This window comes from Silurus meridionalis, chromosome 28 (genome assembly GCF_014805685.1).
Source record: "Silurus meridionalis isolate SWU-2019-XX chromosome 28, ASM1480568v1, whole genome shotgun sequence".
NCBI classification, from domain to species: Eukaryota; Metazoa; Chordata; class Actinopteri; order Siluriformes; family Siluridae; genus Silurus; species Silurus meridionalis.
In genome coordinates, this window is record NC_060911.1 from 5608712 (window position 1) to 5634563 (window position 25852).

At 37.3% G+C, this 25852-nt stretch overlaps 1 protein-coding gene across 2 annotated transcripts in view; it reads left to right on the forward strand.

The window, feature by feature from the left end:
- ndrg2 (NDRG family member 2) overlaps positions 1–25852 on the forward strand; it is a 52123-nt gene that overhangs the window by 7423 nt on the left and 18848 nt on the right. The window contains exon 1 of one of the 2 annotated variants that reach the window (XM_046842763.1): positions 8179–8428. The exons of the other annotated variant lie outside the window; for it this stretch is intronic. The gene's annotated coding sequence lies outside the window, so the exon portion shown is untranslated. Of the gene's footprint in view, positions 1–8178; positions 8429–25852 lie in introns of those variants that run through there. 2 annotated transcript variants of the gene reach the window in all.

Here is a 25852-nt window from a genome sequence, read left to right on the forward strand (position 1 = left end):
TAAACATCCCATTCCACATTTAGTTCCTATTTGCTGTTATAGATAGATAGATAGATAGATAGATAGATAGATAGATAGATAGATAGATAGATAGATAGATAGATAGATAGATAGATAGATAGATAGATAGATAGTGTATAACATTTACGCAACAATGCTTAATACACTGTATGTTCATGTTCATAGTTGGAACCTAAACAATTCTGGTACACGTGTTAATCATGAGGGCAAGATCGTAATTTATGTAGTTGTGTATTCTCTACATCTTTTTCACCATTATCCTAGCATAAATAAATAAATAAATACAATTAAATTTATTCTTGAAATCAGGTCCTCTGGTGGTCTAGTGTTTAGGATGCGGCGCTCTCACCGCTGCGGCCCGGGTTCGATCCCCAGTCAGGGAACCAACCCCAGCCACTCTTAGTGCAGGTCCCAAGGCCAGATAAATGGGGAGGGTTGCGTTAGGAAGGGCATCCAGCGTAAAAACATGCCAAATCAAACATTCGGATGATCCGCTGTGGCGACCCCTAATGGAAGAAGCCGAAAGAAAAATTATTTCTTGAAATCCCTGCCTTCAGGTCAGGATTGTCCGCTGAATTTATCAGAACCTGAGCCGAGCTCCTAAACCACCGGTTTAATTAGATTCTCATGCATTTTCACGCAATCCGATCCTCAGGTGCTTTCGGGTTATTTTTGTCTATTTCCATGTAACCCATAAAATATAAAGGAGCTGCTTATAGAAAACCGGTATGTAAATACTACATTACTACACTATAGGCAAAGCTAACATGCCTATATTCTCGCAATACATTTGTGTGCCAGAATTTATTAAATGGAACAAAATAACAGAAAATTACAGAATAATATGAGTACCAAAGCTATTGTCATAGTGATAGACTATACTCAGAAGGCCCACTCACTTTCAGCCTGTATGTGTGACAGGCTTAATGAAACACTTTATTTAAAACGAGGTAGGAATACAGAAAGGATGGGATGCCAGTAACACACACACACACACACACACACACACACACACACACACAATTCTAACAGCTAGGGTCAATTTACAGTATTCAAAACTGGTATAGTTGGATAAGGAAGTCAGAGGAAACTAAGAGAAACCTTTGAGAACTACATGTGAACTTTCCCCAAACACTCTTATAATAAATGTTTTTATATGTTGTAATATTAAGATTTTTTTTTCATTGCTGCTGGTTTGTCTGGGTTTCCTCCCAGCGGCTTGTCTGGTTTCCTTCCCAATAATGGTTGCTTACTTGGTGTTTTCCATGTATTGTGTTCTAACCTGGATTTTAGCTCCTTTCGGTTCTGGTATCACACCATGGTGAATAATTCATACATTCAAAACATCCTGGCAAATCGACTCTGGCAGCCCCGGCTGTGATGCATTGTTACACGGCACTGCGGCTTTTAATGTGATATTGTGTAATTGTTACTTCTCTGATGGTAAAAGGTAGTATGCCAATATAAACTACTTGCATGAAGTATGAAAAGGTAGTGTCACATTCTATTTTTTTTATTTCTATTATAGATGTGTTATGCGTGAGTAAGAGAGGGAGAGTCTGTAAAGGCATGATAACGATAGTGCTGATGTCAAGGACCGTGCTTCACTAAACTGGGTCACCAACATGATGTCAGTTCCAGCAGCCAATCACAGGTCATCGGTGGAACAGAGTCACACTCCCCACCCGGAGCACTGCAGCTGTCTGTGTGCATGCACACTCGCACACACACCCCAGAATGACACGTTCCGAAAAACATGACCACACCATTTCTCTTTTTTTATAATTGTAGTAGTAAAGTCGTATGTTTTGGTGGTTCAGAGAATAAATCTGTAGGTCCGAAGCCTTATCTGCTCAGCTCAAGTGTAATTTTTAGGTGGGGGGAAACATTTCCTGAATAAGTAAATGTTAAATTTGTGTAAAGAAACAAGAAAGAGTACATTCTATATACATCAGCATGATCATGCCCTGAAATGCCCTGCTACAATACAGAGAGATGGAGCAGCATAAAATATTAATGGCACAAATAACCATAAAATACACAATACAATATAACCGCACAACCAACATATTGGATGTATTGTGGTTTCTGCCAACATTTTCACTATTCAACAGAAACAACATAAGTATGCACTGATTAGGCATAACATTATGACACTATAACGTTATTACCGGTAAAGTGAATAACACTGATTATCTCTTCATCATGGCACCTGTTAGTGGGAGGGATATATAAGGCAGCAAGTGAACATTTTGTCCTCAAAGTTGACATGTTAGAAGCAGGAAAAATGGGTGTAAGGATTTAAACGAGTTTGACAAATTTAAGTCAAGTCAAGTTTATTTCTATAGCTCTATTTCTATAATACAAAACACCTGAGAGTAGAAACTAACATCAGTACCGCATTGTGTGATTATGAGTAATGTTCTTTCTACAGTCTTCTACAGTCAGTTAACATTATGGAACCAGGAGCTACTGAGCAACTCATAAAATAGCTAGATCCAACACCAGTTTCTCCATGCCAGAGCCTTTAAACACTCAAAGAGGTCCAATGTCCAAACTCATCAAGTGAAATCCATATGGCGCTGGTACGTCTCTAGCTGGTTCAGGATGTTTGAGATCTCAAGGAGCATGACGGATTGTAGCGTGTTAGAAGACTGAAAAGATAAATGAGAGGCAAACCCTTTAGTGTTTTGTAAGTAAGGAGCAGTAGTTTTTATTCGATTTGAAACTTAACAGGTGTAGGGATGATAAGATCGGAGTTATATGGTCATATTTTCTCGACCTTGTGAGAACTCTGGCTACTACATTCTGGACTGACTGTAGCTTGTTTATTAATGATGCAGGACCTGCACCTAGTAATGCATTACAATAGTCCAGTCTGGGAGTCATGAAAGTGTGGACGAGCTTCTCTGCATCAGATATAGACAACATGTTTCTTAGCTTAGCAATATTTCTAAGGTAGAAGAAGGTTGTTTTTGTAATATGGATAATATGATATTTAAAAGACAATTTGCTGTCTAAAATAACTTCCAGGTCTTTTACTGTAAAACTAGTATTTACAGTACATCCTTCTAAATGCAGGTTGAATTGCTGGAGCTTCTGTGTACTGGTTTTTGGCCCTATGAGCAAAATCTCTATCACACTCTGTTAACTAAGCCAATTGAGACGTTTCGTTTGCATTGCAGTGAAAGATAATCCAATGCCTTTTAATGATATTTTCCAAGGGAAGCATGTATATTGTGAAAAACAGGAGGTCCTAGAACTGAAACTTGTGGCACCCCAAAATTTACTTGCATTTACCTGGATAGTTCTCCATTTAAATCTACGAAAATACAATTAGACAGGTAGAATTTAAAGCTTAATGCCTGTCTCTGAGTGCCGATGTAATTCTGTAAGCGATCCAGGAGAAGGTCATGATCTAAAGTGTTACTAGGTCATTAGTGATTTTATGTAGAGCAGGTTCTGTGCTATGATGGGGCCTGAAGTCTGACTGGAACTCTTCAAATATATTGTTTTCTTGTAAGAAGGAACATGACTGGGCAGACACAATCTTTTCTAAAATCTTAGATTCAGCAGATAAAATTATTCCATTATTATATAGGCAAATGTTACTTATATTTAATTAAAATATTAGCATAAACTCATTCTATTATAAGTTTCAAATTCATAGAAATTGGATTTATGATTCAAAATAAATAAATAAATAATAACAACAGATTTGCCTATAGTGAAGATATATTCCTTTGGTTAGAATCTTTTTGCATTAGGATTCATGTACATTGTTGAGTGAGAAAAGCATTTTTTGGATGTGCAAATCAACAGAGTGCAATCTGCCTTGTGTATCTGTGATATCATCATTGCCAAAGAAACCCGAGACAGAAGTGTGTGGGTTTTTGAAATCACAATACCTGCCATTGCCAGACAGACCACTGATGTCTTTCATTGTTTCACACAAACCCTAGGAGACAATGTCCTCTTCAGACCCCTAAAAGTGAATATTGTCCATTTTACTGTACAAGCCACAAACAGTGATGCTTTATGATAACAGAGTCCTAAAAAAACTGGTATAATAGCCTGCTGAGAATCATAGGGTTAATTGTGGCAGCTAGAGTGCCTCCCTGCTGTGCACTGGTACACTTTATTTAGTACTACATAACCCGAAAGGCACCCATCATATTGTCAGACCAACTGTTTCATCTTTCATGAAGGAAAGACACAAGTGTCTCTCTTGTCTAACACAGCCCACTGGAACGTGGACGTCATCCCCTTGGCCTTTAGATGGGCATGACGCCCAGCTCCTATTGTGACATGCTACTTTAGGAGGTAAAGTCTCTTTCAAATGGGAATGTTTAGAAGCATGCTGCTCGAGAAAAAGTCATAATAATGGAATAAAGGAATAAACCACGTACACAACTGGACACAACCTTACACTTTGCTTGAAGTTCAACTGTATTTATATATTATTTTACATTGTTATATTCTAGGGCTGCTGCTCTCAATTATTTTAGTAATCAAGTATTCTGTCGATTATTCCATTGATTAATTAAGTAATCGGATAAGAAGTACTTTTTCTTTATTAAAGAGCAATACTAAATAAGAGAGAGAAAATCAGACGGGTCTCTTCAAATGAACAAGTCATTTCTTTTTCCTTTTTAGAAAAATGTACATTTCTATTGCTGAATTTGCATACAAGAATATCAGTGAAAACTAAATCCATTTAGTGCATTTAAATGCCATATCACATTAAAATACAAATAAAGCGCGTTCAAAAAGTCCCTTCGCAGTGGCCGTGTAGTGTAGGTTATGGGAAACTATTTGTTTAATGAAACGCATAGTTAAAATCTCGCACAGTATCGCAGTGTGGTTTTCTTGTCTCCGGAAAAATTTATATTTTCCACAGACTAAATCTGTGTGTTTATTGCCGGCTTTACAAACGTTCTCCACTACCCGCTCTACTCGGCCACTGCGAAGGGCTTTTTAAACACACCATATAAATAAAACTATAAAAATCTATGCTAAATTACTTTAAAAACAGTAACCGCACTGTACTGAGATTTTAGTTTGAAATGATTCCAAACTTGGGAAACTTTCTGCCATTTTCTTTGGCCTGAATCTTCTCCTCATCCCTCGCTGTTTTCTCCCCGTTCCTCCATTTTTCATACTGCCTCTTCTGCGTTACCTGTCCAGCACGGCTCAGAGTTTAGCGGGTGGTGCATCAGTTATAACGGTCCGTGGGAAACACAGTGCTTCGTGTTTAATTAAATGGACGAAACAAGGCATTGAGGCAAATTAATAAAAAAATTTACATTTACATTTTGTAATCGAATTACTTAAGTTCAGGAATCGTTATAGCCCTAATGATATAGTATTTAACGTCCACTCCAGTGAAATTTCTGTAGTAGGTGCTTAACTAATGTGCATTTAAATGCCTACAACTAACTAATCGGTACTAAATTACTGTGCATTACTAAAGATTTGAGACAATGCGGATTAAAATTTAAGACAATTTAATACATTTCAAAAGACTAAGACTTAATTTTTCAGGACACCATGTGATTCATTATATTAACTATTTACATTTGTAGTGAATTCTAATACTTACTCACATTGATCTCATAAAGTATCTCATTTTACATATCAGGACATTCATCATCAAATTCATCTGGCCCTTAACACGTCTTAGAATTTGTTATATACAATAAATCTGGAATAAATTCAACTTCATATATATATATATATATATATATATATATATATATATATATATATATATATATATATATATATATATGTGTGTGTGTGTGTGTGTGTGTGTGTGCGTAGGTAAATAAATAAAGAATCTAAAAGTAGTATATAGTATATTTATGATTAGTGTTCTGGTTCTTTTAGAAAGCATTGCATCAGGTAACTCATGATAACCTGGACCTTGGTTTTTATTTGCTGTTCATAGTCCTGTTATCAGTTTCTTATCCCGCAACCTCGAACCTGAACACAAACGTTTTAGAGCAAACACTTGGTTTCAGGAACAGGGGAACAGTGATGTAGATGCCAAGGCATGAGGTTTCCTAAGAACAACAGCAAATCACCTGGAATTAGTTAGAATGAATAATTGTTTTTGTTTGCCTGAGCAGAGGTGGTTCTGTATTGGCACTTGAGGGTGTTTTTATTTAGCTTCTCTCCTTTATCAGTCCTGACACAAACAACATTAATGCCAGTTCTTGGGGGTGTTGACTCCCATAACAGTTAATCAAAGACGCCAGTTGCCCCTGTGCCTTCTCTGTTACTGATAAAGTATGCGAATTCATACAGGGCACATTACATGAAAAACCTGTATGTATGTGTGTGTGTGTGTGATAAAAAGGATGTATGTATGAGCGGCTATATGCTTTATGCCATGAAGTTGTTGAATATAGCATCTAAACATATATAGTTTTTTGGCAATAATGCACACAATCAATTTTACAATTATTTTGTCATTGCGTTCAATGAATTAATTTTTAATTGGTGCCTTGCCAATAAAAAGAGACATTGAATCACTTTATATTCACTACTACTACACTAGCATATAACTTAATCACCTTGTATGTACTGTGTAGTGTAATATTTTATATGTAGGGAACATTAATTTGAGATCTGAAACAGCTACAGCATGTAATACTGGATACGATTAAAACGTAATCGCGTCAAAAGCTGATCTTAGAAGGACACTGAATGAAATGGTTGTCTTGTTTAAAACTAAAGTGCTTCTGCTTTTCACTACAGATCTTACCTCACTTCCAGTTGTGCTCCTTAGTGTTTATTTTGCACTTAGCTCAGGCACATTGAACTTTTTCAGTCTAATAGCAGTAGCAGTAGTTGTTTGGCTTTTCGTGTATGTTTATCGCCAGTAGTTGTACACTAATGATGTTACTTGCAGCCAGAACCAGACACTCAAACACACACTGTGTTTATAGTGGAAACACACATTGTCATAATGAGAAAAAAAATCTATGATGAATCATGCAGCCCTAAGCTTAAACGTTTACTTATACAGGATTGTTTATATTTCTTAATAGTTGTGATGTTACTACCGTTATCAAATTTGCATATTAGTGCATACAGTTATCTATGGCAGCCCGTTAGTTTTTTTTTTTTTTTATACTATTACATTTTAGCACTCGTTCTTACAGTTTCTGACAGAAGGCATAGCATCGTGATTGAAAATACATTTGTGGCACCGTTTTGCTACTCAGAACTTTCCTATTTGTATTTCCATAGCTACCCTGCTGTAGGCTACTTATGTATCCTGGAAACGTATTACAGTGAAGTGTGTGTGTGTGTGTGTGTTATAGCAAGTGTTAGGAGCTGTCGTCTTTCATTTTGCCATGTGGGCAGAAATGTTAATATGAGGAGAATTAAAGCTTAGCACAGCTTCAGTTATTAGCATACAAACAGAATGCTGGGCTGTTAAATGTATAGTACACCAATTTTTTTTTTTTTTTTTTTTTAGAGGTTTACCAAACTCTATCATACTTTCTTAACATTTAAATATTGTGTATTTCATCATACATCTTGAAGTGTGAATATAACTACTGAATGGCATAATATATACAGCTTGGGGAATTTACTATGACTGACCACTTTCACTCCTAATATATATATATATATATATATATATATATATATATATATATATATATATATATATATATATATATATATATATATATATATATATATATATATATATATATATATATATATATATATATATACATGAATGTGTAGAACTATATATTATAATATAAATATATATATATATATATATATATATATATATATATATATATATATATATATATATATATATATACACACATCTGTAATCAGAACCTTGGAATGTGAACGCGTTTTGTTCCACTTGCTACTTGTACCCCCAAAACCCAAACTGTACCATTCGAGAGAAAAAAAGGGGTGGGCAAAATACTAATACGTCGTTATCACAACAATACATGGCTGTCTTTTAATAAATACCAAACCTCGAAATGAGTACTTGACCCCATTTTGTACCGATGTTCGTTCGAGTTTGTATTGTGTTTATCTGATTTTGAGTGCGCTTTATCTAGTTACACCCCCCTATCTCTACTTAAAGTGGGTTCGCCCCTGGGGTTTGATTGACAGCTCCATATTTTTGTGCAGGATCTGTTTTTTTTTTTCTTTTCGAGTGCAAGAAAAAAGAAAACAACAGATCGAGGAGGGAGCGACAAGCCGAGATAAGAAAGACGGAGGGGAAAAGTGAGGGATAAAGAGAATATTGAGGGGCGAGGCAAAGGAAATTAAAGCCGAAAGGGAGGGAGAACAGAGTTGTTGTGTTGTGATTTTTGCACGTTCACTCCACTCATACAGCGTTGTAAAGTTGCTCCGCAGGGTAAGTGTTTACGCACATCACGTTTGTTCACGTGTATGCGTGTTTATTTAACTCTTTCGGTTTTCCAGATGCGTTTAAACTCGAGTTTATTGTTTAAAAAAAAAACAGACAGTCCATGCCACACGTGGTTGAAATGACAAGCAAACAAGAAACAATGTTTTTTTTGCGATAATTTACGACTGTTGGCGACAAAATACGGCGTTTTTTCCCTCTAAACGTTTATTGTATGATTGGGAATAAGGTTTAATTTGAAGCATGACAAGCTGTTTTTTTTTAATATCGCAAACACAATCCCCATATATCGCTTTAAATCTTATTGCTTAAAAAAATATATAAGATTTAATTCTAAATACAGTAATGTTTAGAGCTAATGATGTTTTTGTGGTGGTGGTGTTGTTTTGTTTCTGGTCATGCAGTAGGAGCGTGCACATGTTGTTGTTCCCAGCTGCTCCTTTTGTCTCCTTTTGGTTTATGTATGTTTTCGATCCCCGTTTAAAAAAACCCCCAACATGTTCATTTGATAGAAATGTAAAGGGATAGTGTTTGTGCGTTTGTACACTTGAATGTCCTAAAAGGAGACATGATGAGGGTTTTGGTCTTTTGCCTTAGACTCCCATTGACAGTTTAGTATCTCACACATACAAAAACAGAAGCTTGGAAAGGGGTTTTTGGTTCATAAAAGCGCATTGTGCTGGATATTTTATATGGTAATAATAGATACCAAGCCCCCCATCAAACCCAGGGTTTGGATCACTAATGCACTTGATAGTATGTGATTCTTCTCCAGGGAGTTCACTGCAGTCATCCACTGTTAATACGTTACTATACAGTGGAATATCAACTATTGTGATTTATTTCCTTTTAATTTGGGTTCCTGTGTACTGACTAGGCCAGCTGGTGCTTTTTTCAATGTACGTTCACATGTCTAGACTGTGTGTGTGTGTGTGTGTGTGTGTGTGTGTGTGTGTGTGTGTGTGTGAGAATGTCAAACAAAGCTGTATAGCCAAACTCTGTTTCAATTCAAGTTAGGGCAAGACGAAATTATGGGGTGAAAAATGTGCTCAGACGAGTTTGTAATTTCTCCTTTTTTCTCCCATCTGTATGTCTTTTTTTTTTTTACACGCACACATACACACAAACACGGTGCAGGGTAGGGGGCCGGGGCTGAAATTGCACCATGTAGTGACTCATGCAGTGTATAAATGCACATGCTGTAGTGTTTTTTTTTTTTTTTTTCCCCTCTCTTTCTTTCTTGTTATCGTGCAATACAGAGTTTTCGGACGTTGCCAAGCTTATTAAGCAACACCCCCACAAATCCCGAACAGGGAACACACGGGAGGCTGTAAATCTACACCCGAGGATGTCTTTAACCCCAGATTTGGAAGTGTGTTTGGGTGGAGACAATGGCCATTTTAACCCTGTCCAGTTTTTTTTTTTTTTCGTAGTGTTATTGCCAAAGTTTTGAACACAAGCCTTCGCATTCATCCCCTGATTGCATTTCCGAAGCTAATTTAAAGACTCGGGAAGCTATCCAAGGATAGGGCTGTATGATTCAACAGAATACACTGATCAGCCATGATTTTGAGAGGTGATGTTTATATTGGTAATCTTGTTACTAACTATCAGGCAACTACCAATGGGGGTGTTGGATTTATTAGGCAGAAAGTGAACAGTCAGCTCAGTGGTAAAGGTGCTGGGTTACTGATCGGAAGGTCGGGGGGTTCAAGCCCCAGTATCGCCAAGCTGCCACTCTTGGGCCCTTGAGCAAGGCCCTTAACCCTCTGTGCTCCAATGCTGAGAAGGCTTTGCTCTTCTCAGCATTGACACAAAATTTTTTTTTTATAAAGTACTAAAGATATAAAGTGAAATTCACAAGTCTCAGCTGGAGCATCAGGTACATGTTGCAAAGTACATGTATGGATCTGAGGCTGGATGGTCACTTCTAGCCCACCCCCAAACTGTGTCACACTCACTTCATCAAGGATGGTCTTTAACCCAGGGCTCGATCATTTTTTAATAATAATTGTAAAAATATTCATTCGAAATAATGTAAGTTTGGCTCCTTTTTCCATTCCTCAGACATTTTAGCTTTACTTTTCAAATCTATTACAATATCCATACCTGCACAATCTGTGGTGCCTGCAGATAGTTTTTGACTCGTGGAGTTAAAACTGTGGGTTCCTGAGTGATCAAGTACCTCAGAAAACAATTAAAATTCCTCTTGATTGCAGATATTTGAGGAAATTCCATCCTTGTTTTTTTTTTTCTTCCTTTTTTTTCCCAACTAATTTGATGAAACTATTGAAAGACTTTCCTCAATTTTGTCCCCTTGTTTATTCCGGGTGGGTACATGTAACCCTGCCTTCTATTGCAGGATTATTCAGAATTGATGGTGTTCCAGTAAGAAAATATCCGGAGAAGCGAATAACCTAAATAAATGATTGCAACAGTTGCTTTTAAATATTTAATAATTTTGTTATTAGTTGACGGCTGTAAGAAACGCAGTTAAACGCAGTTGTATTTTTGCTAGCGCCGGCTAGCCTCACATGCTTACTCCTCACAAACCATTACAAATATTTTATAATGTTCAAATATCAAATGTTTCCTTATGGATCCAGAGTAACGTGATGAGTTGTTACATTCCAATGCTGACCATGTGTCTTTTTAGTTTTTTGTAATCTGCATATCTAAACTCATGGGTTATAATAAGTGCGAGAACGCTGAAAAACCTTCTCTTTACGCTGAGAAACCTTCTTCTGGTAAAACATCTCGTACTGACGCTTCTAGCCCCTTTTCTGGTTAGTCTTTAGCATGATGTTCTGCCTTTAGTCATCATTTCTTCAATGCACGTCATTGGATAAACCAACTCGATTCTACACTTCATCCATATAAAACTGAAGTAGCTGAGGTATGTCTGCAATTGTGGAAATTTGTGTTCATTCAGCTACAAGTGTGTTAGTAAAGTCGGGTAACTGATGTAGGTGAGGGTGAGGAGGTCTGGGGTGCAGTCAGTGTTCCAATTCATCCCAAAGGTGTTCAGTAGAGTTGAGGTCAGAGCTCTATAGCAGGCCAATCAAGATCTTCCACTCCAACCAGTGTAAATCATATCTTCATGGAGCTTACTTTGTACTTTGGTATTGTCAGGCTGGAACAGGTTTGGGTCTCCTAGTTTTTATGTACCTCCAACTTTGTGGTAACAGTTTAGGGAAGTAGAACATATTGCATATTGTCAGGTGTCCATATTAGTCAGGCAGTTGGTGACCCTTGTTCTAGTTCATGCGCTTGCATTATGTTGGCAAACACCTAATCAAATGTTTGTGTCTTGAACATGCACATTTTCCACAGGTTATAGATCCGGATGGATCGGATTAATATTAATTATTTTGAAAGCATCTAAAGGGCAGTGTGCCAGTGGGGATGCTGCAAGTAGTGCTTCACCTCATTGCCACCATGTCTGCGTTTTATAGTCAGATGAGTCATGCAGCATGCAGCATATATCGTATTTCACATAAAGGGGAAGGGTTGGAGTTGAATTTACCAGAAAAAGCATTAATATTTTTAGGCTTTGACACATCTTGAACAAGGAACAGTGTACAACAGCAACAGTGTACTGTTTTTTGTATTCAATTTTTTTCTTTTACATGAAATCTTTAAATATGTTTTTATTTTTGTTAACTACTGAATTCTGAACAGTGACTTTTTTTTTGTGCCCCGAATGTACAAACACAAGGATTTCCTGCGTAAAAAGTGTCGACTCGAGGGTATTAATGAACAAAATGGTTACAGGGTTATAAAATAAAGGTTGGAAAAGAGCCTTGTTATAGAATCATTAGAATCATCATTGTTGCAGAAGCAAAACTGCATATCACGATGACCAACTAACTTTTGAACACTGTTTTAACGTTACACAAGCGGAAAGTTAAACAACCTCAAGTCAAGTAGGCGTTATTGTCATTTTAACCATATACAGTGCAGTACATAGTGAAACTTAACAACGTTTCTCAGGATCAAGGTGCTACAGCAAACATAAATTAACCAAAGGAACACAGAACTAGACATAACTCTAAAATGACAACACAATATGTGCAACATTTTTATTGCAAAAAAGGGAGGAAAAAAAAAGACGAGTCAACATGAGACGAGGAAAAACAGTAACACAGTAGCGCTGACCAGTACAGTACAGAAGATTCAGTATACAAATTAAAAATAAATACTGTAATTTCTGGACTATTAAGCGCACCCATATATAAGCCGCACCCACTGAATTTGACAAAGATTTTTATTTTGAACATAAATAAGCCGCACCTGTCTATAAGCCATCTACATTAAAACTAATGAACATCACACAGGCTTTAATGAAAGAGAGTGTCTGTTACACGGTGTAACGGGTGAAATATGTTGTGGCTCCTTTAAGAGCAGAGCGGCATTTTGGGAACAGCCTGCCGCCGCATTTTTCCGGTATTACTGCATGTGTGCAAGACCGAGGAATACATCCTTATTATTTTCTGATGCTTATTTCTAAGTTTCTTTGACTAACCCATAACGCTAAACGCTGCTCAGTTTTTTGGCTTGAAGTTTGTGAAACCGGGAAAAACCCAGGAAAAATTAATAAATTAGCCGCTTCGTTGTTTAAGCTGCGGGGTTCAAAACGTAGGAAAAAAGTAGCGGCTTATAGTCCGAAAAATACGGTACTGTACATAAACCTTTATGGTTCCTTGATTCCATTGTATCAGAAACTCAAAGGTTTTTGGTTTAAGTACAACTTCCAGACTTTCATAACCTAAAATGCTCACTTGAATAATGTTGAGTATCGTATGCTGATTGACATTGATTATGGGATCATATGACAAGCTAGTTATTTTCACTTTGATTATTGCGGTAAAGTTAGTTCACAGTGTAAAACGCTTTTACTTGTCACATGTACATTACAGCACAGTGAAATTCTTATTTCCGCATGTCCCAGCTTGTTAGGAAGCTGAGATCAGAGTGCAGGTTCAGGAATGACACTCATGGAGGAAAGAGGGTTAAGGGTCTTGCCAATGCCGGGGCCCGACCTTCCGATCGCCCATTGAGCTACCACTTTTACCACAGTGCGAATAATAATAATAATAATAATAATAATAATAATAATAATAATGCATTTTATTTCATGGCGCCTTTCAAAACACCCAAGGTCACCTTACAGAAAATATACAGGTCATTGCATAAAACAGAACACACAACAGAGAAACAGCATATGCATGTAAAATTCATTTAAATCTCAATAAAACATTTTATAAAAAGGCCTGTATAAAAAGATATGTCTTAAGACGCTTTTTAAAGGTCAACAAGCACTCGCTATTGCGACCATCAAGGGGAAGAGAGTTCCATAGTCGGGGGGCAGCATAAATAAAAGATCTGGCACCCATGGTAGTCAGTCGAATCCAAGGTGCCACAAGAGAAATTGAAGATGAAGATCTAAGTGAGCGTAAAGGAGTGTAGACATGAAGAAGTTGAGTAAGATATTGTGGTGCAAGATTATGAAGCGCCTTAAAAGTGAGTAGCAAGATTTTAAATTCTACTCTATACTTTACTGGAATAACGCGTACTATGATCGAACCCGTGACCTCGACATCTTTAGCATCTTTTGTTTTTGCTGCACGCTGTTGTATAAATAAAGTCTGGTGCATTGCTGTATTGCAATTGTCTTGGAGAAACAAAATTTTCTTTCCGATGTGACGTGGTGCAACTTCAGAGAAACCCAGAAGCTAAATATGTGAAAATATCAGTTTAACTACCAGAATCGGTTTAATATGCAACGATGTTTTGAGCTGTTAACTTTAGCACAATCATATGACTAGTATGTGTTTTGTAGACTCCCTATAATATTTTTATACTTTTTCACTATAGTGTTTTAATAAAAAAAAGCCCGTCTTGGAGCCTATAGACCTACTCAAAGGTCTGTTTTGGACTCTGGATTTTTGATTTGAGATGATTGGTGCTCATGACAGCAGACGACAGTGGTAACTCTGATGAGTCGATGCGTTTAAAGGGACGTGCTTAAGTTGTTAACAGTCTTACGTTTTCAAAAGAAAACCTAACAGACGGAAATTTGGGCCCTGAAATGCTAGCGAACGTTGTGTAGAGGTTTCCGGATGTGCTGGCGAGACTGTTAACAATGGCTTCTCTGAAGCTGCCGTTTTTTAACATACAAAGTCATGTATCAAGTATAAATCTAGGGGCGGTGTCGCACCACTTGTTTTGTTCCTTATGTATCAATTTAAAGCCAGATGTTCCTGCTGAAAGAGAGACTGCCTTTCAGACACACCCCGTGACTCGGGCATGAAATGCAAATTCACCCTTCACACTAAGCTGGAGCTGCTGTAACAGGTTTATAATTATTATTTATTACAATAGTCAGCTTCAAAGTGACATCAGTATTCAGTAAAAACTATTTTTTCTGTTTTGTTTAATTCTTTGATTAATCAAATTGTTAGCCTTTTTTATTTTTATTTTTTGCAAAGTCTACTTTTTTCTTCATTATCAGCTAAAGTGCTGCTCCAGTAAAGTACACTGGAAATCTTTTCGGAGATTGTTGATATCTGATGCGAAAATTGCCTTCAGGATTGTAACCTGATGCATTTTCCTCTTCACGCTAGCACCAGTGGTGCATAATGATGTTTTATGAAACCTCAATACATTTTTCCATTGATATTTTCACAGTTATCATGTGACAATTTTTTAAAATAGAGTTCCTAATGAACTAGAGCTCCTTCCTTTACGTGTCAACATCCAGGTCACGAGAGGAATTCTTTTTCGTTGCCATCGCGTTTTATATGTAAGCAGTATTCAAAATAAAAATGGCGTAATGACGTCAGAGAACGCGATTAGCTTCCAGAGTGGATTGTATTGGCTGAGGTTCAGGTGGTAGCTCAATACTTACTCAGTTCCCACTCATACATGCTATATATTTTTTTTTTTTTTACTTGTTTTGGGGCAAAGTAGCTTTCGCTCTTTTCCCCATTTGTCCGTCCATTGGACTTCTAGTAGACCTCGAGTGCAAGTGAGTGTAGGCTAGTTCATTTCTATTAGCGTTCATTTAATGTTAAAAATAAATTGGTTTAACGTACCGTAATATTCAACACAAAAGTTATGAAAAGGCAATTTTGGAATACTTTCAGATGCAATCTTGAGCTTTTATAGAGAAGTTATTTATATATAAATGCCTTTTAATCAAAGAGAATGCATGTTTTTTGTTAGTTTTAGTACTTGATTGGTGCAATCAAAAAACATGTCAAGTAAGTGAGTTCTGCTAATGGTTTAAAAATATTGCAATTGATTGTTACATGTGTAATTCCTTTTTATATTGTTTATTTTTTTTTAAATACCATAAGATTAGTATGCGGGTTTTTTGTTTTTTTTTTAACATTCCATTCCACATTTGGTCCCTATTAACCCTTATGATTACCTCCACTCTTCTCGGAAGATGTTCCACTACATTTTGGAGCGTGGTTGTGGAGATTTGTGCTCATTCAGCCACAAGGGTGTTTAGTAAAGTCAGGTACTGATGTAGGTGAGGAGACCTGGGGTACAGTCAGCATTTCAGTTCACCCCAAATGTGTTTAAAAGGGTTGAGGTCGGCGCTCTATAGCAGGCCACTCAAGATTTTCCTCCTAAATCCATGTAAATCTTCATGGTGCCGGCTTTTGTGCACAGGGGCATCGTCATGCTGGAACAAGTTTGGGTCTCCTTTAAGTGAAGGAAAAAACTGAATCCTGTAGGGCTTTCATAATACATCCTATACAATTGTGTGCCTCCAACTGGTTTGGGAAAGAACCACATATGCCTGGACAAGTCAGGTGTCCCAGTACTGTACTTTTGTCTGTATAGTGTATAAATGGCAACCTATTAAAAGGAAGGCTTGCTGATGAAACCTGTGATTTGAATTGTATCCTGCATTGCTGTTATATAAAAGTCATAGGAGTTTTATATTTAATATTAATAGAAAAGAACAAGGTAATGATTGACGTGAGAAAGATATGACTGTACTGTCGCTAATGCATTTTTGCTTCTGTTTCAGTCTCATGTCTCTTGCTGAGGGAAATGTTTAAAAAAATAAAAAATAAAATGAAACCACGAAGCGAGAAGGATGGGAAAAAAAAAATACAGAAAACACAACCAAGAGAGTATTTTGGCACCTCGCTGTGTCTCCATGGTGGCCAATGTTGCACTTCTTCTATTTTTTTCTTTCATTCCAACCATCTAAGCGCTTCTTTTCTGTCGGAATATTGGACACCGACAAGTAGGCAAACAAAGCCGTGTTTGTACAACACTCTTGCACAATATCCTCTGATGAAACTCTCCCCATCTTCTCAGATTTAAATTGTAGTCAGTCTATTTAGTATTGACTTTCAGTACACTTGAGAAACACAGCAAAATGTTTTCTTTTTAGGGGTGAATTATCTGTGTGTGTGTCTCACATGCCGCCAATTTAGCTACACTAACCGCATTCCATAGGGAGTATCCTCTCAGTATACACACACACATGCCCAAGCACACTTTGTATTTAAGTCTATAAATAATGCAGATTTTAACCTTTATCAATCTGGCATTCACCTATCTGTCTCTCCTTCTTGTTGACGCAGGCTCAGACGCTCTTAAATACATACTACAGATTTTAAGATCACACAGACATCCTGCGAATCTCCTCACACATTCTACACGGCATTTACTTTCGAAATAAACAGCTCGCTATGTTCCTGTCCTAGTCATTCAAATAGACATCTTTCAGGCTCGGACAGATGCACGCAGGCGCACACACATGGCCTTGTGGCATACCTCAGCTCTCAACACTGAACCGCCTGAACTAACACATGCCTATACAAAACACCTTCAGCTTAATTTATTCTTTTCGAAGCTCTGAGGTTGTGACCGGATATCATTATTTTAGTAACTAACTGATTAATGTACAGTGTAACCTTGACCTACGTTACGCGAGCAAAAAATTGAGGTACGAGCTCGAAACGCCACTGCTAGATGGCGAAGCCGGAAAGCGAAGATTGTGAAGAAAATTAAGATAAAAAAAGGAGAAAAAGTAAAAAAATTTAATGTTTAGGAATACGTAGTGTACAGGTGTGATAGTAAGAAAAGTGTTTTCCTTCCTTTTCCACTTCACCTCCAGAGGCGCGTTTACAGTACAGAGTCATGAGTAATTGCTTGTTCGGTGTTTGTACTGTTTTGAATAGAGGTCAAACGATTTTACTGATACCAATAGCTTGAATAAATCGTATTTGCCGAAAACGATTAATCAACCGATAATTATTATTTTTTGTTTATGGATACTGATTAAAAAAAACAGATAAACATAGCACTCCATGTAAAATAGTAACAGTAGTGAATAATGAAAATGTGCTAAAAGGAAATAAATATGAATATAGTAATTAATCAATAGAATATCATTAATAAATATAATATAGCGTTCTTCGTGCAGCGCGTAGTTTCACGTGGCAAACATCGCGTTGTGACGGTCGTTTGCCACTAGAGGCCGCTCTCATAACGATAGTGGGCCAGAAGCCGGAAAAACTATCGATACGGATATTTGCAGACAGCAGTTCCAGCAATCAACTAGGTTTAAATTAGGCCTGAACCTTAAAAATAAACAACTTTGTTGAAATATCTATAGGTAAGATGTCAATTTATGTAGATGAGGATTTGACAGATCATGTGACTTATGGTAATTATGCCTATAAGAGAATTTGTTACTACAGCTGATCGGTTCCAGAACGTTCATTGCTTTTGATGCTGCATTTATCAGGCAAATGCTAAAAATAATCTATGAAGCCTGCAGACAATTCGAAGCGAGCGTGCTTGTTCGACTCGGATGAGCGAGACAGTACAGGGAGAAATTCAGCAGCAGGTGCACAGACTAACAAAACAAATTTCAGACAGCCGAGATTCGACGCAAGCAGCTTGATGACAAATATAGCTGAAACATGCATGGATGACTGCTTTATTTTGTAGGTTAATGAAGAGTTTAATCGATCTGTTTTTTTTTTTTGTGTTGTGACGTCTGGAACATTCACTTTTGGAACTGAAAAGTTGATTTTTTTTACCTAAATGTTAGGACACGATGCTGTTTACATTAACATGTCGGTTAAGTCTGTTAAAAATGCAACATAAAAAAAAGCTACATAAATCAGTATATTTATTGCAAATTGATTTTTTTTTTTTTTTACTTTTAAACTGATTTTTATCAATCTTATTATTTTGGTATCGAATAGCGATACTGTAGATGGTACTATGGACAAAAGTATTGGGACACCTGACTTCTCCAGCTATATGTGGTTCTCCCCCATACTGTTAGCACAAAGTTCCAGCATGACAATACTCCTTGTGAAGATATGCTTTACATGGGTTGGAAGAGAACCTTGAGTGACCTGCTCTGAACTTAACCCTATTAAACTTTTTTGGGATAATTTGAAATGTTGACTTCTCCCAGAATCTAGACTTTGCAGCATCTCCCCTGAAGAGTGGAGGTTTAACTATATGAGCAAATGGGGACTAAATGTTGACTGGGATGTTCAAAAAGCACATACCAAGCTTATGGTTAGATGTCCACAAAATCTTTTTTTTATGTTATTTGGTATAGTGGATTTTACAAAGATTTTACTGATTTGAATCATTTCTCAAGGACCAAGGTGGTACAAAAAAGCAAAATAAATGTACACTTGACAACAAAAAACTAACTAGGACATACACACACATACTGTCCTACACACAGGATTACATAAGCTGCTTGTATGCTGACAACATTTGTACAGACAACATTGCACATTATAATAAGAACAATATCACAGTAACACAGATTTTGGTCAGTCTGAGGAGAAGACATACAGGGTTACATTTTCATAGTGTGGCTTTTTTGTAGTGTACTGTGTGGAGGCCATCGGTTTTGCCGATTAATCGGCACCAACAGTTGCTGTAACTATCGGCTATTGGCAAAAATCCATACCGATAGTTTTTCTGGCTCACGTCTGTTGCTGAAGCAGCCGAGAAGGTCCACTGTCATTAGAAGAGCGGCCTCTAGAGGCGCATTAATTATGCCGAATGCTGTTTGTTTTTACACACGTGAGTGCGCACTGCACAAAGAGCACTAAATTATATCTATTATTTATGAATTATATTTTTTTAATTAGTATATTCATATTTATTTATTTCATTTAGCATACTTTGCATGATTCAGTTCTTTTTTTTGTTTTGTTTTTGTTATAAAGTGTGCGTGTTATTTAAAGCTGTCTGTTTATTAATCAGTTATTGGCAAGTACGCTCCAACCTAGCTATTGGATGACCTCTAGTACTGTGGGTACAAGCATAAGGGTAAATAGTGGGGGATTATGTGTGTAGAGCAGATATCATGATGTCTTTGCTTTTTATGAATGGAAAGGAGTCTCTAGGCTATTTTTAGTAGCTTTAGGGACATTTTAACTGATTGGTCCATATGTGAGCAATAATTAATCATATGAAAAATGTTTACGTGTGTGTGTGCTTGTGAGTAATTTTAACAAGACGCCAGAAGTATTTTTAAAACGCTTCTAAATAATAATATGATGGATTTATGCACAATTTCATCCTGATTTTCCATAAACAAGGCTTTCAAAAAGTAAACAAATGAACATTAGGGTCAATGGTTTAATGCAACATTCTGTCAAATTTATAAGCAGTGACCATTAGAAATATTCTGGCATACAGACCACAGCCTCTTCTTCGACGTACAACTTATTTATAAATATCACAGCACGGCATACCCAAGTGTCCCATAACAGAAGACCTAAAAATACTTGAGAAACAACCTCTAAATATGTCCCATATTGCAACCCTAAACGACGCGCCATGATCTACGTGAGCAGTTGACAGCAGAAAGCCCAGTGCCAAAGATCCAAGTTCAGTTCAGTTCAGTTTTCAGCAAGCAAACAGAGAAAATGGAGGAGAAGTGTGCTGAAGGTCATCTGGGTTGATAGGATGAGGGTTGGGATCCGGGGAAGAGAGCTAGAGAGAGACGTGGATAACACATCTTTCTGTAATTATTATTATTATTATTATTTTTTGCGATGGTCCAAGATGACTGACTGGTGACACGTTACTTTTTAAAAAAATGTTTCGGGATTCTTCAGGGGTTTAGGTTTTGAAGTGGAAGATCTTCAAGGATCTGCTGTAGAGCTCAGACCTCATCCATGTTGAACACCTTTGGGATGAATTTGAGCGCTGAATGCATCTCGGCTCTCCTAACGGCTTTTTTGTCTGAAGGATAGCTCCACAAGCACACCCCAAAATCTAGTTGAACATCTTCACAGAAAAGTGGAGGTTCTTATAAGAGCACAAGGGGACTAAATATGTAATGGAACGTTCAAGAAGCACATGAATGCGGACAATGTAATTCCTATGTTGGTGTTTAAATTCAAACTTGCCGCCTTTCGATCCCGAAATCCAGCGTCTTAGCAATAGCGCTACCACTTACTACCTAGTAAAACATTCAACCTTGCCATCTAGCTTTCTCTGCAGCTACTTTGTATTAAGTAAGGGCATATAATTAGACAATCTTTGGCAGCTGTTTCGCTTCAGAGACTAATTAGAGAGCTAATAATGTATAAAAAAAGAACTATGCTATATTTGATCACATGCTCTAGTATTTTTATGCAATACAGCATAATAGTGTTATTTGAATCACCAGATGACGACCCCTGTTTAAGAGCTCACCGCATGTTCATACCTGAGGGAGGTGGTAGCTGGTGGTTAAGGCATTGGACTTTGGATCGGAAGGTCAAGTTCAAATCCTTTCACCACCAGCTGCCACTGCTGGGCCCTTGAGCAAGGCCCCTCACTGCTCAGTTGTAAGTCGCTCTGGATAAGGGCGTCTGTCAAATGCCACAAATGTAAATGTACATGCGCCTCAGTGTTTGTCTGGTTAGCGGAGGCCATTTTCTGTCCCATGTGTTCGAATGTTGTATGTAGTACGAGTAAACCAGGGACCTCGTGTCTGAGTGACAGTGACAGCGACAGCCGGCACAATTTTCTTTCCAAACGTAGCAGTCGTTTGGCTGCGTAATCAAATAAATGCCTTTTTCCAGCTTAGTCGTGTGTTATTTCATTTAATGTTATCCCATTAGCGAACACTAGCGTTGGCATAAAAATGCATAAAAAGCCCTTTTAAATCTTTTAAATAATGCTCGTATGCGGCGAGCTCCAACAAGCTGCGTGACCTTAGTTTTGATCGATTTGCTTCTAAACATTTGCTATTGTTTGCTATGTCAGCATGGATGCTTCAACTCCTGCGGTTTGCGGGGCACGATCGGACGGGTGGTTCTACCTCAGCATCTGGCGCTCAGATCAGATAACTCCACAGGGAGACACTGTTGCTAAGCTGAAATGGGATGTGATCCCAAGTTTATTGAAACATTAATAACACATCACTGCAAATTGAACAACACATTTAGGCCAGCCCTTGAAAATAACTTGCAGTTAAAATGAAGGTGTTTTTTGATTAACAGGAAGACCCCCTCATTCTTCCCTTACTCTTTCCAAATAGGTGGTTTTCTCTCTGTTTTTCTGTCTCTCGTTACACTCCTGCAGTGCGTGACCTTCTCTTAGAAACGTTGTTCTGATAAGTTCTTGGCTGGCTAGCTCTGTTGATTTAATGCCTTCTATGTCCTCCTCCTTGGTACAGTTGCTACAGAAACTTCCAGAAATCTCCAAAAGGGTCTTGGATCGATGTAAATCACTGCCACTTGGCTACCTAAAACAATGTGTATGGCACTGATATGTCAGTGGTTCGGCTTCTGTGCTCGTGACTATGTATATTTTGTAGTATGTATTTTGTTCAGATGGGAGATAATTTTTTTTTTTTTTTTGGGTGGTGCGGGGAAGAAAGGTTCACATCGCTTACTAATACATCTATGTTTGTAACCGTCTGGTTTAAATTGCTGCTGATTTGTTTATATTTTGCCAAAATAGAACCAATTAAAATCATTAGCAAATTTAGCAGGTAGGTACAAACAAAACATGAACTGCCAGAGTACAAAAAAAACAGCCTCACGAACATTTCTTGTTATTTCCAATTCCTAATAGTGGTGAGTCACGGGGTGCTGTCAGAGCTACAAAGTTTAGAAAGTGCCGCTGTTTGTACCCTAGGGTTTTTTCTTTTTCTTTTTCTCCTCAGTGTTTCTGGGGCAAAGTGGTAGGGTTCATTGACACTGTTGCCATTACACTATGCTGCATTTGTGTGAGAAGTCCATAGAGGGCATTGATTGATCAACCAAATTACACCAAAACAATACTTTAGCCAGAAGTAGAGCTAAATGGGGGAGAAATCAATTGTGCTATTCAGATCAATTACATTTTTTTGTGTTGTTTTTTTTTCAATAAAAATCAAAACAAAGCAGCTTTATAGAAATCCAGATATCGATTTGGATCCCTAATGAATAGCAAGTAAAACTCTGGCACAATGAGGAATAACTGTTTTTTTTTTTTTTTTTTTGTCATTTTATCAGTTACCTAGCTATTACAGAAGTGTGGCCTACACTTACCAACCAGCCAAGAACAGGAGAGTGATGACAAAGAAAGCAGAGAAGATAGTTTTTCAATTTTAGAGGCCAATCTTGCACTAAGCAAATCAAATTATTGGATTTTCCTATCACAGCTTTAGACCAAATAGAATGAATGGTTTATGTAAATGTTATCGGTGCACCATATGGATCAAAGTATTGGGACACCTTCCATTTCCAAGCCCTGTATGATTCTTCCCCAATTTGTTACCACAAGGTTAGAGACACAATGCCTTTTGGATATGGTAGCTTTCCATTTTCCCTTCATTTGAAATGGGAAACCCAAACCTTTTTCAGCATGATGATGCTCCTGTGCACTGGAAAGCTCTCTAAAGGTATAACTTACATGTAAGTGGAAGAACTTGTGTCCTGCTGTAGAGATCTTGACTTTAACCCTATTGAAACCCTTTGGATTGAATAGGGTGCACCCCAAGCCTCCTCACCCTATACCAGTACCTGACTTTATGAACTCCTTGTCTTCACCACCACTCCAAAATCTAGAACCATCTTCTCAGAAGGTTATTATGATCACAAATGTGGAGGCTAAATGCGGAATGGGATGTTCGAAACTCACATATGAATCTCATGGCCAGGTGTTCCAAAACTTTTTTCCTTTATAGTGTAGAAGATGGAAGCTAAAAATGGTGGAAGCTTAGTGTTTAAGACATCTGACTCTGGATCAGACATTAGTTCAAATCCCAGCACCACCCGAAAGCCACCCGAATGCTGGGCCTTTGAACAAAGCGCTTAACCCTCGATATTTATTTTATATTTATAGATATACACTGAACAAACTTAAATGATTAGTAACCGCATTTTAACACCCGGTAATTCATGTTCTGAGATGCTTTTGTGTTTACAGCGGCGGCACATATTTGTCGCCTGCCTTCTTCTCAGCTCATTCTCTTTTGACCTTTTTTCTTAATGAGGTCTGTATTCTTACAGAATTGCCATGCATTGGGTGGCATAAAGTCTGTTATTTGTGAAGAGATCAGACATTTCTGAAATATTCACTCCAACCATTCTGCCTGGAATTCACAAACATTCCACTGGTCAGTGTCACTAAGAAAACTCTTGCCATCTATTCGGATTTTTGTCTTTACTAGGGCTGAAACGTAATTTAAGTAATTTGAATACAAAATTATTTGCCTTAATGCATCGTTTAGTTCATTTAACTACACACGAAGCACCGTGTTTCCCCACGCACCATTATTACTGACGCACCACCCGCTAAATTTTGGATCGCTTTGGACGATTTTGAGCTGCTTAATAATATTTATATATTTGAATGTACAAAGGTCAGGGGTCTCGAAATTAGTTTTGGGTTCATGAGATAACCTGAGTTGGATGTAAATTCCAACCCTAAATGTTTGTCCTAGTCTGGTCCTGGTGACTCCAGATTGTGGAATAATAAATCATTAACCCAAACAAAGTCAAAGTCATGATGGTTTTTCAGCCAGATTATTTTATTTTTCCCACCAAGTTGCTTGTTTTGGTTGTTTTTAACATTTGACATGATCTTTATTATTATTTTTAAGTGCACTTGTTGTTTCTATGTTGCTCATTTGCATGTACAATTTTAATAGTCTATAGGTTTAACATGCCCTCTTTACATTTGCCTATTCAAAAAAAAAAAAACCCAGCAAATATTCTAGACCCAGTCCGTAGCACCAAATGTTGTTTGGTGCGTTGTGCACTTGAGAGCGCACAAGGCTCTGTAACCAAGTGTTACTGATTTCCACATCACCATATGTGAGATTTATCATGAATGTTTTAGGTATTAATTAAATCTTCTCAAAGATCTTGCGAAACCCAGCTGTCAATCAGTTATGTGTGAACGCTGTGCTATTTCTTCCAGAAAAGGTGGTGATGAATCTCCAGACAGTATGAAGGTATATTTATTTTAGCCTCGTTGATTTTGTAAGGGTGCTGTATCAGTCTGTTAGTCAAACATCTCTAATATGAGGACATGCTTAATCAAGAAAGGGGAGAACTAAAGTTAGAAACTAGGGGAAAGGGGCTGACAAGAAGGCAAGGGCACGCTGAAAGGACACGAAAAGTGTGCCAGCTGAGATGTTTAGTCGCTTTTTAGCTTGAGCTCATTTAACATTTGTGTGTGTGTGTGTGTGTGTGTGAGAGAGAAAAAGTGTTGCTTATCCTGTTCCTGTTCCATTTGAACAGTGCCAGCTGTCACCCTGTTACGAGACACTTGATCATGCAGCCTTCACCTCACAGCCCCGAAGTGTGTGTGTGTGTGTGTGCGTGTGCATATGTGTTTAAGTAAGTTCCAGGGTGCTATGTAGGTTGTTTTTCAAACCTGTCACGTTCCCACAGCATGTTCTCACATTCACTGTTATAGTTCTGGCATTACATAAAAATATAACACTTATAAACATAATAAAAAATAAATAAAAATAGACTTACACATTTATTCAAATTAATTTAAACAGTTACTAATTCTACTAAACATAAAGGACAAATGAGTGAATGTGAGATTAGAACTACTGAATGTAAAGGCGAAACTAGTGAATGTTACTAAAACTACTGAATTTGAGGTTGAAACCTGGTGAATATTAGTAAAAGTAGTGAATTTTAGGTGGAAATTTGTGAATGTTAGTAAAATTACTAAATGTGAAACGGAAACTAGTGAATATGTTTGTAAAACTATTAAATGTGAGTGCAAAATAAGTGATTGTAAGAAAGCTGAAACTTATGCATGTGAGGGGAAAACTTGTGAAAATCAGTGAATGTGAGTTTAAAGCTACTGAGTGTAAAGGTGAAACTAGTGAATGTTATTAAAACTATTGAATGTGAGTGGAAATTAGTGAATGTTAGTAAAACTATTGAA